Here is a 17,258-nt window from a genome sequence, read left to right as displayed (position 1 = left end):
ATCATTGATCGTCAATAAAGTGATGAACATCAAAACATGACAATTAGAAGAGCACTTGTCACACGTATTGTAACAGATGCAAGATGTGTCACACATCACAAGATATAAGCCAATTTATTACATGACATTGATTGTTGCATTATTCTTCAACATTATACAACACTAGCATATAATGATCATTTGATTCATGCAATAATGGAGTATCGTCCATCGACAACACCGGCATCTTCAAACACAACCTCATAGTTATCAATTAAAACTTTTTCAATGTAAACAATTTTTATTGGTCGTACAAATAATTAACTTTTCTAAACAAAATTTATGAACTTATGATAAACCTACTTTCATATGCAAGAAAGGGACTCATAGAAAAAGTTATTATATTTATTAAATGTGTTCGATATATAGTGAACACTTTTGCAACAAGATTCTTCTTGCAACTGTATACATCACAAGAAAAATTATGATGATTATTCATTCAACCCTACTTTTACATGCATATTCAAATTAAACTACAGACCTAATTCCATTATTGTAAGAACTAGACTCTATGAACACAACATCAAAAGGTTCACCATTAGTGAGATACAAACGCCTTCCACTTTCACCATTCTTATTAAACCTTCCAATATCCACACAATTTGATTCATAACAGAACGCAAGCTTGTACCCGAATCTGGCCCTTTTAATGGTAAATGTTCCTACGATAACATGCAGGTCATCAGGATCATGGTCCTCGGGACCACCAATGCCCACACAAGCTTTCTCGATTTCATTGTCAAAAAGGAGAATCCACTTGGAAGATTCTACGCATTTTGGCTTCTTTGTGAACTCTATTTCCAGGGGAGTATTCTCGTAAATCTCGAGGGTACTTATTCCGTAAATTTCATAGGGATGCCGTTGACAACTTCAGAATAATCTTGAAGGACAGTAACTGGACACGTTGACTTTCCGGTTGTGTCGAGCTTCACTCCGCCGCCGGGTGGGCCGGCTACAGATGGCAAGATACACTACACCACATCCGGTAGATAGCAGCGGTTATGTGTAGAATTAGCAGCGGTTTGTAACCGCTGTCAAACAGATAGCAGCGGTTGATAAATTCGCTGAAAGATAGTGTGCGGCTAAACCCTTAGCAGCGGTTATAAATAACCGTTGGTACAACCGCTGCTAGATGGTATTTTGCAGTGGTTTCATCCACTACTAAATCGTGAAAATATGATTTAAGGGAGATTGCAGCAGTTGTCAACCGCTGCAAAATGCCATACGTTAACTAATCCTATTATGAATATAGCAGCGGATTTAAAACCGTTGCCAAATGTCGAGTAACACTTTTTTTAAAAAAAAATAGAATTTATAATAAAATATGACACCTCTTTTATTCTTTATATGTTAATCCACTCAATTGCGTTAATTTATTAAAATAAACAATAGCCAATCCAAAAATAACACACGAAACAAAACATAATTAATTTTGCAAAGGTGAATCATTATAATGATAACTTGCATCCAGTGCATCCATTACCGTAAACTACAAATAAAGTCAACAAAATAAAAAACTACAAATAAATATCTCAAAAGTCATTATGAAAGTAAATAATAAAAGGGTATTCCGCTTCCTACACTGATAAATTAAATTATTAGTGCCCACACATCATCTTGAATGGGATGAGGTTGGTGCACCTCTCAAAGAATCCAAATCCGCAGCTATTTCAGGTGGCAAATTACCTCTTTGCTGCTGGATTACGTATGTCAACAAATTTTCCATTGTCTGTATTTTTGCCTTCCCTTTAGCTACCTCTATCTCCATTCTCTGTCTTTTTGCCTTTTCCTCTGCTGTTGCTACCTTGAGTTCTGCTGTCTCCGCCTTGAGTTTTGCTGCCTCCGCCTTGAGTTTCACAATCTCCATCTGATACTCCTCAATATGTACACTGTAGTCTGACTGCTCTGGAATGTTACGAAAACACCGACTTGGACATGTACCAATACCGAGTCCACGAACTTTTCCTGGGTGCTCCTTGCCAAGCACTTGTACAAGGGAATCATTCTATGAAAATGCCTTGCTAGAGGGGTCTTGGCTCTCAATAAGTTCAATTGCTTCCTGCAAACATGTGAGGTCTGGATTTACACTAATCTAAATTCAATGATAGTAATTGCAAAGGGAAATTTGAAAAAGTAATGAACATAATTTACCCCAACCAAATGCGCTTCTTCATTCATATAATTTCCATTCTTTTTTTTGACTTATGGTCTATCCCTCTCCTCTCCCAATAGGGCTTCCCTGTCGTTGCTCCTATAACAATCATCAACACACATTTTTATTAAAGACAACACTGTATTACCAGACACACGTCAATATTCTTAAACTAAAGTTAAATTAATTACTTCTTCGTGTCTCTTTCTTGCCATCGTTTTAGAACCTCCGGTGTGTGTGTCTTTTTGCTTTGAACGATTAACGGCATTTATTCTACACTTCTCCTACACATAAAATGAAGAAAAATAAATGTTATCGGGATAAATTACTACGCTGTTAATGATTTGCCAACATATAATAATTAACCACCTCAAACAGACTTATGTATTATCAAAAGACATACTTTATGACATCAACAATTCTCGACAACCAAAATTCACAGTAGTCAACTACAAGAAAACCCAACATACACTATCCTTCTCTAATTTACGAGAATAAAACAAATAAAATAGAAAACCAAAGAAATTCACCTATTAAAGGAGAGTTGCATCACCGAAAAAACAGTATCCCCATAGAAAGGAAACAATGAAATAATGTCTCAAGACAAAATTAAAACCACATAAACATTCAAAATATCAAACTTTGGACGGTAACATAATCAACTTGTGCAAATGTGGTCCAAATTTATTTTCCTCAGACATTTTCAAATAACCGAAAATCATAAATAATAGCTAGTCACTCTCTAATTAATAGCAGTAGGAGCATCTTTAACATTCTCATGAGGTTTATAAGTTTTATCATTATTATTGTTAGTATTATTACTACAGTTATTAGTTACATTGCTATACACGAAGGATCAGATTAATTGGGGATTAAGCTGTATAATTATATACTACAATTTAAACTATACAAAAAATTCCTTAGAAATTTATCGAATATTCTATAAAAATCCGTATAGTCGATTTCATGTGTGTGCGTCTTAATCTTTCCTTCTATTGTTCATTTAATATGTAAAAAAACAGCAATTTACACCGAGCATTGGTAGCGTCTTACTTTATCAAGCAAAAGAGTAAACATTACCTTAACTTGATCATACGCATGCTCCTTAGAAGCCTTGCTCATTGTCTTCCAACTCTTTGCACAAATTGGTAATTGTTGAAAATCAGACCCCAATGTCCCCAATAACCCGCTCAATAAGCCCGCTGCCTGACCAACTTGTTGCAACTCTCTGTTATGGTGTAGAATGATCTTCTTTCCAGAAGGAAGTGCTAATGTCTCCTTAACAGTCAGCTCCATAGAAGAGATAACACGATTTTCTAACAGCAATGAACAAACTTCAAATGCTATTTTACTAAGAGAGTATAATGCACGAAAAAGAATCATTATATTTACTAAGAAGCAAGCATCAGAAGAATACCTATGACATCAACAACCCAATAATCAGTGTCCTTTTTTTTGCTGTTGGCATTGCCTTGACGTTCAACTTCATGTGTGGCAAACATGTTGTCTAGATGGTTATCAAATGACTCGATCTCATCCGCTTCCGGGTCATAGTCTGCGTCTTTTGAATGGTCATCTACACCTTCATGTGAATCCGGTGGATGCTTTCTATTTGTCGCAAGAGCTCGAGCGTCCCCAATGTCACCTGACGAATCTAACCGTGTTTCATTGCGAGGTGGTCGAAAGGGTACAGCGTTAACACGGGATTGTCGAGCACCGTTGCCTGAACGCGGAGGTGGAGGGGCTCTTGCACGTCGCTGTGCACTTGAAGTACCTGCTCCCGTATCATGCATTCCATCCGTTTGCTAAAAACAAAGTTGTTAGAACATCAATTTATTTTATTCGATTTTCCCACAAATTATATTGAAGAAGTGTATACACTAAAAGGAAAATGAACATTTTAAATAAGTGGTGCATGAAATAACTCACCGGATTAGCGTGGGTTTGACTATTAGGGCCAGCTACAATTCCGGCTGCATTACTAACGGTGTACCGAGATTTCCTTGGCATTTGATTATTCCTTTACACAACACAAGGTCATTAGAGAACCAGCAATAGAACGTCAATGGAAAACCAAATAGTGCAAAATGACTATACCAATTATATCAATCAAGTTTCAAACAACATTTAAGACATTATATAGTAATTTTGTTGCTGAATAATAATAAATAAATGAAATTAAATAATCAATTCAAAGTTTGTTATCAACTTTCAAAGGTGCTAATAAAGGAGACAAACTCGGTGGAGTTAAAGATGACATGGCAACAACTTTTCATCCCCAATAAACATTTGTCTAAGTAAAATGAGAAATTAGTGTAACCTTAGCAAATCGAGCATTAGAGAAGTTGTTAAATAGAAACTTTTGAGATGTAAATATCTATCGTATTAAATTTTCCCTAAACTAGTCATGCCCAGTGTTGAGGCCGTAAAAAAAGATTGGGGGTAAGACTCATTAAAAATTGATACTTATTCAACCTTTCTATAGCAACAACTTTTTTAGGTATCTCTAATTAATTTTGTAAATGTTGGAAACGTCTGATTGGTACGTAACAGGTCTATCTTGCATGTAAAGAAGCAGATCATCAATAACCAAAGGGAGAAAAATTCAGTATCATAACATTTGGGTAGGGGTCGCCATGGTTTGGATTTTCAAAAATCCAAACAAGATCCACTTTAGAACCAATTTTATAGTTCGTGATACCAAATTGGAACCGGATTAAAAAGAGCCACAGGTTTAAAATGGGTTTGAAGAAACAAAAACCTATTTCATAGCGGGTTTAATATTTAAATCTGGTGTCACTTATTAACCAGATGTTAAATCCAGTTTTTTAATATCGAAATTAAAAATCCAATTTTAAATCTAGTTTTAAAATATCCAAATTTAAAATCTGGTTTTATTTTTAACATCAAATTTTAATACCAGATTTTTAACCAAAAAGCCAGTTTTAATCAAAGTCTGGTTTTTTTATCCCTCCCTGTCCAAACCAGAGGAACAATGAAAGCCAACAAAAAAACAACAAAGCTTCTAATTAGCTTATAATTTTCATGTGGACAGAATTTAAAAAAAATCCAGATCAACATCATCAAAAAGGGATAGCAACATTTCAGATTTCGAGGTAAACAAAAAGCATCAAAGGACGCAAACAAAAAAGTGAGCAGAAAAAAACACAAAGAACAATAGAATCTTCGAGGCAATGGATGAATGAATAACAATAACAAAATCATATCTTGTTCCTAAAGGTAAAAACACAATCACAATCAACACAGATTAATAGTTGGAGAAAGAACTAATTTTCAAAATCAGATAATCAAAATGCAGCTCAACCTCAAGAATCCCAGCAGCAATATGTCAACAATATATCAGATAAGCGAACAAACTGCAATTCAAACTCAAGAATAGCATGATTGTATGATGAACATAATTATAAACAGCAATGTTTACGCACAATATAGTTGAATCGGTAAGCACATGGCAGCAAAATCAGCATTGATATAGTGGATAAATAGGATCACACAATCTCAATAATTACAGCAACAACCATAAGTCCATTTTCAATATATAGGTCCAAAATATGAACTTCTCATGTAACGACTTCAGTAGAGATAGAAAAGTACTGGTCCATTTATAATAACATTATTTTTTTTGGGTCTCATTTATTCAGAGTTCAAATAATACAATTTAAATTTGAAAAGGGTTCAAATTCTGGGTTAGACTGAGGGAGAGTGTGTATGTTCTGTAAGACCAAAAAAAATAGAGAGAGACAAATATATAAAAGACATTAATAGATAAAAATAAATAAGTAAATAAATCGGGGAGGAGAATTTTGGCCACAAAAGTGTTTGCCTCATGTTAATTCAAAGATGAATGAAGAAATTTGAGAAGTTGGGCCGAAGTGTGTTCGCTCCAAAATCAAATAATTAACCAAATTATTCAAACTTAGTAAAATTAAACAGGAAAATAGACCAGAATCTGGAAGAATAGAACTATAATAGGGCAAAAAGAAAGGGGACAGGGGTGCTGCAACGGCGGTGGATGGAGGATGCAAATACAGGCAGCAGGCGCCGGTGTGCTGGAACTGTGTCAGAACTCTGTGGAAAGAAGAGAATCTAGCAGCTCCTACTTTGTAGTGCTTGTGCTATAACTGCTTGTTTTGCTTGTGCTGGAACTCCGTGAAAAGAAGATAAAAAATTTTTGAATGAACAATTTGGAGAATAAAAATGATAACAACGTGACCCATTCCTTATCTTTGTTGTTTGGAACTATGTTGCAGTAACAACATAAAAACATTATGAAAAAAAGCTAATGCAAAAGACAAAAATCTGTTACATAGGAGAAATCGTCATCAAACTAATCATGAATTGAAGAAAGATATAAACAATATAAACTAATTACATGAGAGTGAAAAGGGAACAATGATGGAAAATTTAGTCACCTTAAGTGACTGGGCAGAAATATAGAACCAAAAATCACGGTTTCGTTATCACTTCAACCCTTTGGTTAAATTTAAGAGCCTTCTTCTCAATGATTAAAAGGACATGATTATTGTGTAGAGGAATAAGCTCAATATTCGTGCAAAATCTATCTAAAATAAGAATTATAAAGTGGTTCGGGGTGAAGGAGGCGCAGAGTAGGTTATGCAGAGGGGAGACACTGAATGCTAAAATATTTGGTGGTTTTTGAAATCCTAACAACTTCATCTCAATCAAATTTTCCGGCTTTTACTTAACTATCTTATTTGATTTCAAATTTTGCTAAAACGTTGGGTGGTTTTTTGAAATCCTAACAACTTAATCTCAATCAGATTTTTCGGCTTTTACTTAACTATCTTATTTGATTTCAAATTTTGCTAAAACGTTGGATGATTTTTTGAAATCCTAACAACTTCATCTCAATAAGATTTTTCGGCATTTACTTAACTAGCTTATTTGATTTCAAATTTAAATTTTTCTGTTATTTGAGTTGAGTAGCCCTTTTCTCCTACTACTTAATTTAACATTTTATTTAATCAAGTTATCCTTCTATTTAATTATTTGTAACTGAAAAAAAGCCTTCTTTTCAAAAATAGACTGTAAATCCGGAGAATATAGGCAAATTCATTTTTTCTTTTACTTATCTTCAAAACAGACTTGATAATATCTTATATTTTAAATGAGTTTGGTCGACTATACAATAACAGATTTCACTTAAGTATAATTGTAAACTCATTATCTCCACTCTTCTTCTTATAAAATTTTGGGTTCCAACAACAGTCGTCTGTGGGTTTCATCAATTTCCAACTACACATTCTTCTAGGTACCACCATTTTCATTGTTAAACACTAATCTCCTTTCCAATTGTTATAATCAAGGTTTTGTTGTACTTAATTTTCCAAGTAATTCAAAATCTCATTACTAGAGTTATGTAACTATTTCTTTTCATTCGTATGACAATATTGCTTGTTTTTTCCTATTAGCTCTGGTTTCGTCTTTAAGATTAATTGCTATACTTCAAACTAACTCTTTAAACTCTATACCCTGAAACTCGTTAGTTATTAGGTGCTTCACCTAAATTTTTTAATAGGTTTCTTAAATTTCTCCTACACAATAAGAAAACTCCAAATGTATTTAAATTTATCGCATCGTCTTAAAGTTATTTTTGCCAAAAAGTTTTAACATGGAAAGCTTTATTGCAATAATGCTAGTCAGTGTGTATGTCCTCAGAGAGCTAATCAATAGAAACATTCAAATAAAAAAAAATTACAACACAGCAACAACACAACAAAGTTTCAGAAGAACATTTAAAACACAGCAACAACACAACACTTATAGGAATATTGAAAACAAAGCAACACAGAAAGAAATATCTAACAATCAGCATTCTCGGGTGCTCTAAATTGAACGTGTATGCTTAAATTGCCAAAGGGTAAGTTTCACTTGGAAATTTAAGAACACCCAAACAAAGGAAACTTCAATAACAGCTTAAATCCAAATTCACAATCCCTTTAAATTTAAGCAACAAGCAACTTGAGAACTAAAGCAAGCTTAACAAGGTTCAGCAATGAACTAAAGCATTAATTTTTAGATAGTTTAACTAAGAAAAATCAGCAAATCATACAACCAATCAATCCAAAATAAAACCAAAACTATAATACACAACAGGAGCAAATTTAACTAATGATTTAAAATTTCAATCTCAGTAGCACTGACAGAATAAAAAAATTGAATATTGCATAAAGAAAAAGATAGAAAAAATTGAATACAGCAGAATACTCAAAGTCAACATACATTTGATTAATCATATAAGAAACAAAATAAAAAATTAAAAAAACAAGAAGGACAGAAGAAATGAAGTCTGAAGAACACAATGCCAGAACCAAAAATGAAAAGTTGAAAACAATGCCAGAAAGTAGAAACCCAGAACTTACCCGCGACGTGAGTGACCCACGACGTGAGTGAGCAGCGACGGTGAGTGGCCCGCAACGGTGCATGACCCGCGACGGTGAGTGACCCGCGACGGTGACTGGCCCACGACGGTGACTGGCCCGCGACGAGCAGATACGGTTAGGAAGAGTAGAGTGGCGGCGGCTGGGGGAGCTGACAGTGGCTAGTAGGGCGGTGGCTGGGGGCTAATGTGGGCGGCGCTCTTTTCTCCCCTAGGTTAAGCAACTAGGGATTTTGGTTTCTATGAGAGAGTGAGACAGATGGGAGAGGGGGTCGGGTGTTTTGGGGGGTGGGGTTTTCTTTTTTTTTTCCTTTATTTAGAGAACCGGTCTTTTGATAAATCTAACCGATTCAATCGGTTCACCTAATTATCTTATATTATTGTGATATAATATAATCATATTAAATTAATTTTTGTGATAAAACTATTTGGAAAATTTTTGATGAATTTCTTAAATGTTTTGGACATTATTTTATATCTACTTACTATGTTACATCTTTTTGATACACTTTTCAAAATATTTTTTTGGCATCATTGACTTATAAACATATAGTGCGTAATTATTTATGTGTTCTTGTTGTTGGCTTGCAATTTTTCTTGAGGTTTTTTTTCTTTTATTTTGAATTTATTCATCTTAAGTCACCAAAAAAAATTATTAACAAATATATGAAATTATATATTATCCAAACAATTAAGTTTAAAATTTTAAAAATTTAAATTATATTTATTTAAATTTTAAACATTTAAATTATAGTTATTTATATGTTACATAACTTGAGTAAAACATGTTATTATTAATAAAAAATTGAGAGACTAATTTAAATAAATAAGTATATACATATACGTATTAGCAATTTAAAATATTATTTAAATATATGTTCTAAATATTTGAATGACAATTAAAGTAAAAACTTAAAGTTTAACTAGAACATAAATTTCATTTAATTCAAATTATATTATATTAGATCGACATAATTTGAAAACTAAATTTAAAATAGCACGGTACAAATCAAGCATTTGCATAAAATTTATTTATGTGTGTTTTTTGGTGTACAATAGACATGGACAAAACCTAGATTCTTAAGCCACGAGATAGCATAGAATATAGACGAGGACTTAATAAGTTCCTAGACTTTGTATTTGCGAATGCATCGTCGGATAACATGATAAAGTGTCTATGCCCTCAATGTGGGTTTCAATTTATGCAAACAAGAGAGGATGCGTACGACCACCTGTTGAAAAAGCCTTTTCCTCCTAGATATACTTTGTGGTTGCGTCATGGTAAAAAAGTAGCTGAGGATATATCTATTGGCACACCGATACTTGAGAAAGTTACAACTGAGGGAAATCCATATCTTCAAATGGTGCATGAGGCATTTAACTTCACAATGCCTCCTGGAGGTGAGGAGACCACAAAAGGGGATCTTGTAGAAGACGATGATCTGGAGTTTCCATACTTGTACGATGGTCCAAGTCGCGAGGCAAAGGATTTTACCGATCTTCTTGCGGATGGAGCGGAGGAATTATATCCTGGCTGCTCGAAATACTTAAAGTTGTCTTTTCTGGTGAAACTGTATCACATTAAGTGTATGTGCGGGGTGAGTGACAAGGCTATGTCGATGATCTTGGACTTATTGCAGGATGCATTCGAGCAAGCCAAACTCCCATCCACTTTCTATGAAGCAAGGAAAACTATACGAAAGTTGGGAATTAAATACAAAAAAATTGATGCATGCCCGAATGATTGCATGTTGTATTGGGGTGATGATGAAGATGCGACCAAATGCAAGCAGTGTGGGACTTCACGATGGAAGCAAAAAACACGAAAGGGTTCCGTTACGAAACTCAAAATACCGGTCAGGAAGAACGGAAAGCCTCTCCCAACAAAAACTCTCCATTACTTTCCTCTTATACCACGACTGCAACGGTTATTTATATGTAGCAAGACTTCAACTAACATGGTATGGCATAAAGAGTCTGATAATAATGATGGGTACTTGAGGCATCCAAGGGACGCTAAAGCATGGAAAGAATTTGATGCAAAGTATCCATGTTTTTCCAACTATCCGCGCAATGTTTGTTTAGCTTTAGCTAGTGACGGATTTAATCCTTTTGGAAATATGAGTACGAAGTATTCCATTTGACTTGTGATTCTTATTCCGTACAATCTTCCTCCATGGCTTTGCATGAAACAAACATCTTTTATCCTATCTATGATTATTCCCGATCCTAAAATGTCAGGTAATGACATAGATGTATATCTGGAGCCCTTGGTGGATGAGTTAAAGCAATTGTGGGATGGTGTTGAAACTTATAATGCTAATAAGAGGACCACTTTCAAGATGCGTGCGGCGCTAATGTGGACTATTAGCGATTTTCTGGGGTTGGGAAATTTATCTGAATGGAACACGTACAGTGGGTTAGCATGTCCGAACTGTAATGTGGACGCTAAGCCTCAGCGACTAACATTCAGTCGAAAATGGTGTTACATGGGACATCGCCGCTTCTTGACTCAAAGCCATAAATATAGACTAGACCGTAGTTGATTTGACGGACAAGCTGAAAGCAGGGATCCACCAAAGAAGTTTTTTGGAATAGATGTCTTAAGGCAGCAGTGTAGCATGCAAGTATCGTTTGGGAATAACTCAACTCTGACAGCCAAAAGAAGACGCATTGGTGAATATGCAGATCAAGATGAGTCATATTAGAAAAAGAGGAGTTGTTTTTTGATCTCCCGTACTAGAAGGATCACATGTTGCGTCATAACCTTGACGTGATGCACATAGAGAAAAACATTTGTGACAATGTGGTCTTCATGATCTTAAACGATAGCGTCAAATCAAAAGATAATCTTAAAGCTCGCAAAGATTTACAAAGCATGGGCATAAAGCCTGAATTGTGGCCGGATGAAGGTGGTAAATATTCTTCAGCAATCTTCACAATGTCAAATCCACAGAAGGATGTATTCCTGAAGACTCTACAGTGGTCTTTCCAAATGGTTACTCGAGCAATATTGCTCGTTGTGTTGACATCCGGCAGCGCAAGTTGTATGGGTTGAAGAGTCACGACTGCCACATTCTAATGGAACAATTACTTCCAATTTTGGTGAAGAATGCATTGCCAAGTCCGGTATCGACTGTGATTGTGAATCTGTCCTCATTTTTTCGAGAACTCTGTGGAAAGGCTGTAAATCCTATGCAGCTTGGTGCCCTTCAAAATCATGTTGTGCAAACTCTGTGTCAGATGGAAATGATTTTCCCTCCATCCTTCTTTACTGTCATGGTTCACCTTACGGTGCATCTCGTTGATGAACTAAAACTTAGTGGCCCAGTACATTATCGGTGAATGTATCCAATAGAAAGGTTAGCTTGCTACTGAATGCATTTAAGACCTTTTGTTTTCAATTTCGTTACATATTTACTAAGCGTTATGTCGACTTTATGTAAAAGGAACTTAGGACGATTGAAGCAATACGTGCGTAACATGGCACAAGCAGAAGGCTCAATTGCGGAGGGCTATTTATCCGAGGAGATTTTGACATTCTGCTCCAGATATTTGGATAACATTGAGACTAGAATCAACCGACCAACGCGAGTTGACGATCAACCTATGGATATTACAAACAATACAGGAAGTACTATGTTCCCAGAAATTGGAAAAGCTTTAGGGGCTGTTTCACATTTTGTACTGACCCCAATGGAAAGAGATTAGGCACATCGTCATGTGCTAGTCAATTGCGAGGCCGTTGCTCCATTTATTGAGTAAGTATGCACATGTAATCATTAAGCAGAATGTAACCCATTTCAAACACTCATTCTTTAGACTAATTTCTTGTTATGTCATAAAGTACATTTAGGGAAGAAACCAAGCGAAAATTACGGGATCAAACAAGGTCGCAATCTAAGATAGACCGTGTTGTGCATGCAGAATTTTCTCGTCGGTTCAAGCGTGAGGTTCGTAGAAATTTAAGCTAACCACCTTATTTGTGACCTATTTTTTATAAATTATGAATTCTAGTGTTTTATATGAACAAACTATAATTTATGGTGCTAGGTTCGAATGTACAGTACTGTACATTCGAAAGAAATGAAGTTGCTGGCATGTGGTCCCATGCTTCAGGCAAGACGTTTTGGGGCGTACAACGTCAATGGGTACAAGTTTAGAACTATCACAAAGGAAGACGTGTTGAAAACACAAAATAGTGGAGTTTATGTCTCATCCAATACAAGAAGTTATGCCAGCATGTGTGACAATAGAATGGCTGTTGGTAGTGTTCCATAATATGGAAAAATTGTGGACATAATCGAACTGATCTACAGCTACCATTTCACAGTGGTTTTGTTCAGATGTATTTGGGCTGATATAACTACAGGCAGAGGAATCAAACAAGACCATCTGGGCCTTACCAGCGTTAATTTCACTCGTCCAATTCACACCGGTGATCGAGAAGAGGATGAACTGTACATATTGGTATCAGAATCCAATCTCGTGTACTATGTACGTGATGAAGTAGATCAAGAATGGAGTGAGTGGTTCATGTGAAACCACGAGACTTGTATGACATAGGAGGAGAGAATGAAGAAGTTGAAGCTACTTTTTCTCCACAGCCCGGGGTGAACATGTTAGTAGCTGGTGACATCAGTGATTTACAGTTGACAAGGGATGATGATATAGAAGACCCAACAGAAGATGTTTCTGATAACATCGATCATGTGGCATAGTGAAAATATGGCAAAACATATACATCATTTTATAGAACATTTGTGTGTGTCTAATAATTTTAATAGTGTTTATGATGTATGCAGTTTGCTGGTAACATTAGTATCTCACTTTTTGTCTTTGAATTAAGTTTTCATTTCAAGTTGAATTTCATGAATACACCAGTTCCTTATTTCTTCCAACGATTTTTTGCTTTTCAAAGTTAGTTGTCAAGGCTTTGTTGTTCTCATCATCATTGTTATTGTTCTTAACCTCCAATAAAGAAAATTATGACATCGAGTAAATTATCTTGAATTATAGTATTGTTATCATTGACAAATATAGTTAATATAAAATGGTGTTGTAACATGAGAAATGAAATCGGAGGATTTCTCATCATGCTGTGCAGGCACAACATTTGCTAACGAAATAGCTATGGCCTCTCCATTCTCTTCATTGAAACATGCAATTGCGGTTGTCAGAGACATATGGTTACATAAGTTGAATGTTAGGTCTTGGTTGGAGGCTATATCAGGACGATCTTGTTCTAATGAATACTTGGAAACGGCAAACAAAGCTACTGTGCAGGTCTGTTCATAAGCCGTACCCTTAAACACTTGACTTAAACATTATTTGAATGATAAGTATTTTAAATTGCTATATGCTTACAACATTTATCCAGTGATAGTTGTTACGTTCATGCTAAAATTTTTTAGGAACTTCATGAATGAGGATCAAGGTACGAGGAAAAATTTGGCTATGTTATTGTGATATTTGTAGCTGGTAGGACATCTGAAGACATGCTTCCTGAATTAAAGGTTGGAAATAAATTTCTAGCACAGAAAGTGAATTACAGAGACACAATATGCTTTACAAAATAGACCATCAACTATACATTTTATTATGGTGCAGATGCGCTTTAATAACTCGTATGGTGTTGAGTTGGAGATTGCTTCAAAAAAGGAATTGAAGTATATAGAACGTGCTATCAGAGAGTTTCTTTCCAAGAAATCTGTCCAAACTACCGACGAAGGAGACGGTAATAGTTAATTTTGTATTTGTTAATTTTGAAAGTTCTCTTTCCATAATTCCGTAATTTTTTCCTTAATAACTAGAATGACTCGGAAGTTATCATTCTTTTAATTAAGTACATTTATATGTTGTTTGTTGCATGTTCATATATTCAGTGTCAGCTAAATATTCAGGCAAAATAGTTGCTGACACTCTAGATGGAGCAGACACTGATTCAGAAGACGATTTAGATGCTATCTCCGCCGGTGGAAATGACATCTCCAGGGATGTTGAGCTTAATAAGGTTCCAAAAGAAGACAATGAAACTTTAAACACCCAACATAGAGAAGATGTCGTACATGCTGCAAAAAGGGGTTTCGATCTGAACAAGTTGCCATGGTTTGGAGATGACTTATCAAATCCGTTATCTCGTCACTGCAGCGCTTTTTTGACAGAGTATTTCTGGCCAGGTCAATACGATGTTGATGAGAAATTTTGACTAAACTTGTTTGTCTACTTTGTAATTCTGATTTTTATGCTCCATTGAACTTTGTTCTGATTATATGAATTCGGACGTTCACTTGATTTTTATGTTACCAGTTATGGTTAAATACAAACTCAAAATGGCTGATACAACAAGAGAAAACCTGATTCGTAAATTCATTTAGTTATTCATGTATAAATATATTTTTTAATAACTGAATTATTTTTTATTTATTTAATGCATTAATTAAGTTGCAGTATTTAAAACATGTTTTTTCATTAAAAAAAGCGAGGACTAGAATAGTTATAACAAGGCAATAATGTTTATACAAAAAAATTCAAGTTAAAAATAATATTGCAGTGGTTGGAAAAAAATCGCTGCAAAACGAGTATCAATGTATTCAACAATTGGACATTTAGCAGGGGTTACAGAAAAATCGCTGCAAAATGAGATTATTTAGCAGCGTCCCCTGAAACCGTCATAAGAACCGCTGCAAAATGGGTACATCTTGCAGCGGTTACCGAAAAACCGCTGCAAAATAAGCTCATTTGGTAGCGTTCCCTAAAACTGTTACAAGAACCGTTGGCAGAATCTATTTAGCAGTGGTTTTATAAAACCGCTGCTAAATAACCGCTGCTATCTGCCGAATTTCTTGTAGTGATATAGTACTGGCGACCGGGGAAAATGGGGTTGCCATTTGTGTCCAGAACTTGTTGAGCAAAGGCCAAGGGAAATGCAAAGAAGAGGAAGAGAGAAACTAGTGCCGCCTTCATTGTGTCTACACTACTATTGACTAAATTGAAAGAAATTTATTGAGGTTAAGTTGTTGTTTGTGACGTGTTGTGGAGTTTGAATCGTCTTTAAGTAGTCTTAGGTGTATAAGATAGAAGAATGCAATATGGCAAAAGGAGCATGCATACTTGTGGTAGGTGTAGCTAAGGGTGTGCAACGTATCTTTGTCAAGATGGATTTCTTTTCACTTCAATATGCATGTATCAACTAATTAACCCATCATGATAATTGTCGAATAAAGAGTGTTAGAGAGCGAGCAGAATTTGTGATGTTTAATCATCAATTAGTCCTTATCAATATTTTTAATGATGTGAGATGGCATCTAATAGTGTAGGATTAATCATTTTTTTATGATTAAATGTTGGCCAAATTTTAACAAAAATGCTAGTCCCTAGACTTTTTTTTGTCGAATATTAGATGTATCTACATAATTGTGGGTATGTATTTATTTGCAATCCTAATAAATGTTACTAATATAAAATATATATTAAAATTTAATTAAATAATATATATAAATAATATTTTTTTATTTACTCAATATTCTATATTTTTTGAATATTTGATTTTATAATATATATTATCAAAATTTTAAAAAGTTTAAACTTGGAATCTTTATTATAGAAAAAAAATTAACTTAAAAAAATTGTTTATACAAAATTTATTTTTTAGGCTTAAAGAAAGATATTATTATATAAGATGCGTTAGATAAATAATTATTTTAAAATAAGTAATTTATACGCAAATAAAGAACATTCGATACATAAATAATCAAGGTAGAGAAAAATTTAATGACTAACAATTTTAATTCATATTGGACAATATTTTTAGTTTACGGTCTAATATTTTTAATTTAATAGTCTAATATTATTTTTTTGGTCAATATCTTTAAATATTATGTACTAATTGTTAATGAGTTATAATCCGAATGGTATAAATAAATAAATCATTCGACTAATTTAAATTGGTTAAATACAAAATCTTATTTATATACATGTCTAAATGCATGAAATTTGAATTTTTTAAATTTTATTTTAAAAAATAAAATGTAATTTTTTATTATTTATTTTATAAGTAAAATAAAAAATATAAAAAAAGCTATTTAAAAATAAAAGATTATATTTTATTTTTTAAAATAAATATTTAAAATTTAAAAGATGTACTCGGGCTGTATGTCTTCTGTGCCGTTGCTAGAGAGCATAGTTGTCAAAACCGAACCGGTGATCGAACCGGTCAGGTTACTGAGTTACTGTGTCATTGGTTCAACCGGTGGGTCACTGGTTGAACCGGTTAACCCGGTCCCACATAAGTAAAACGTATAAAATAGCTAAAAACTTAAAAATTAACAGTTAAAAAACATATCTCCAATAACATTTTAATAAACATTAAGTCTCAAATCCTAAAAATAAGTAGTAATATGAAAATAAACATAATGTGAACGTGGTAACATGGCCGAGGATTCATGAAGAAGAAGATGGGTCCAAACACTTCAAGCCTGCCGCTGTGGTCCCATAGAACATGCTGACATGAGCATTCATAGCCACAGAAACTATTTCATCAGTAATTCAGCAAACAATGAGCTGAATCTTAATAGATATGGCTCCCTACAAGTTGTTCCTTCTGGACATACTGCCAAGTCACCTGTTTTCCACACACCAAATCAC

At 34.3% G+C, this 17,258-nt stretch overlaps 1 pseudogene; it reads right to left on the bottom strand.

Moving 5' to 3' along the window:
• Positions 1-507: 507 nt before the first annotated feature.
• LOC112803675 (kunitz-type trypsin inhibitor-like 2 protein) lies at positions 508-15,578 on the bottom strand (annotated as a pseudogene).
• Positions 15,579-17,258: the final 1,680 nt, after the last annotated feature.

Source organism: Arachis hypogaea, chromosome 5 (genome assembly GCF_003086295.3).
Source record: "Arachis hypogaea cultivar Tifrunner chromosome 5, arahy.Tifrunner.gnm2.J5K5, whole genome shotgun sequence".
NCBI classification, from domain to species: domain Eukaryota; kingdom Viridiplantae; phylum Streptophyta; class Magnoliopsida; order Fabales; family Fabaceae; genus Arachis; species Arachis hypogaea.
This window is presented reverse-complemented; position numbering and strand designations above follow the sequence as displayed.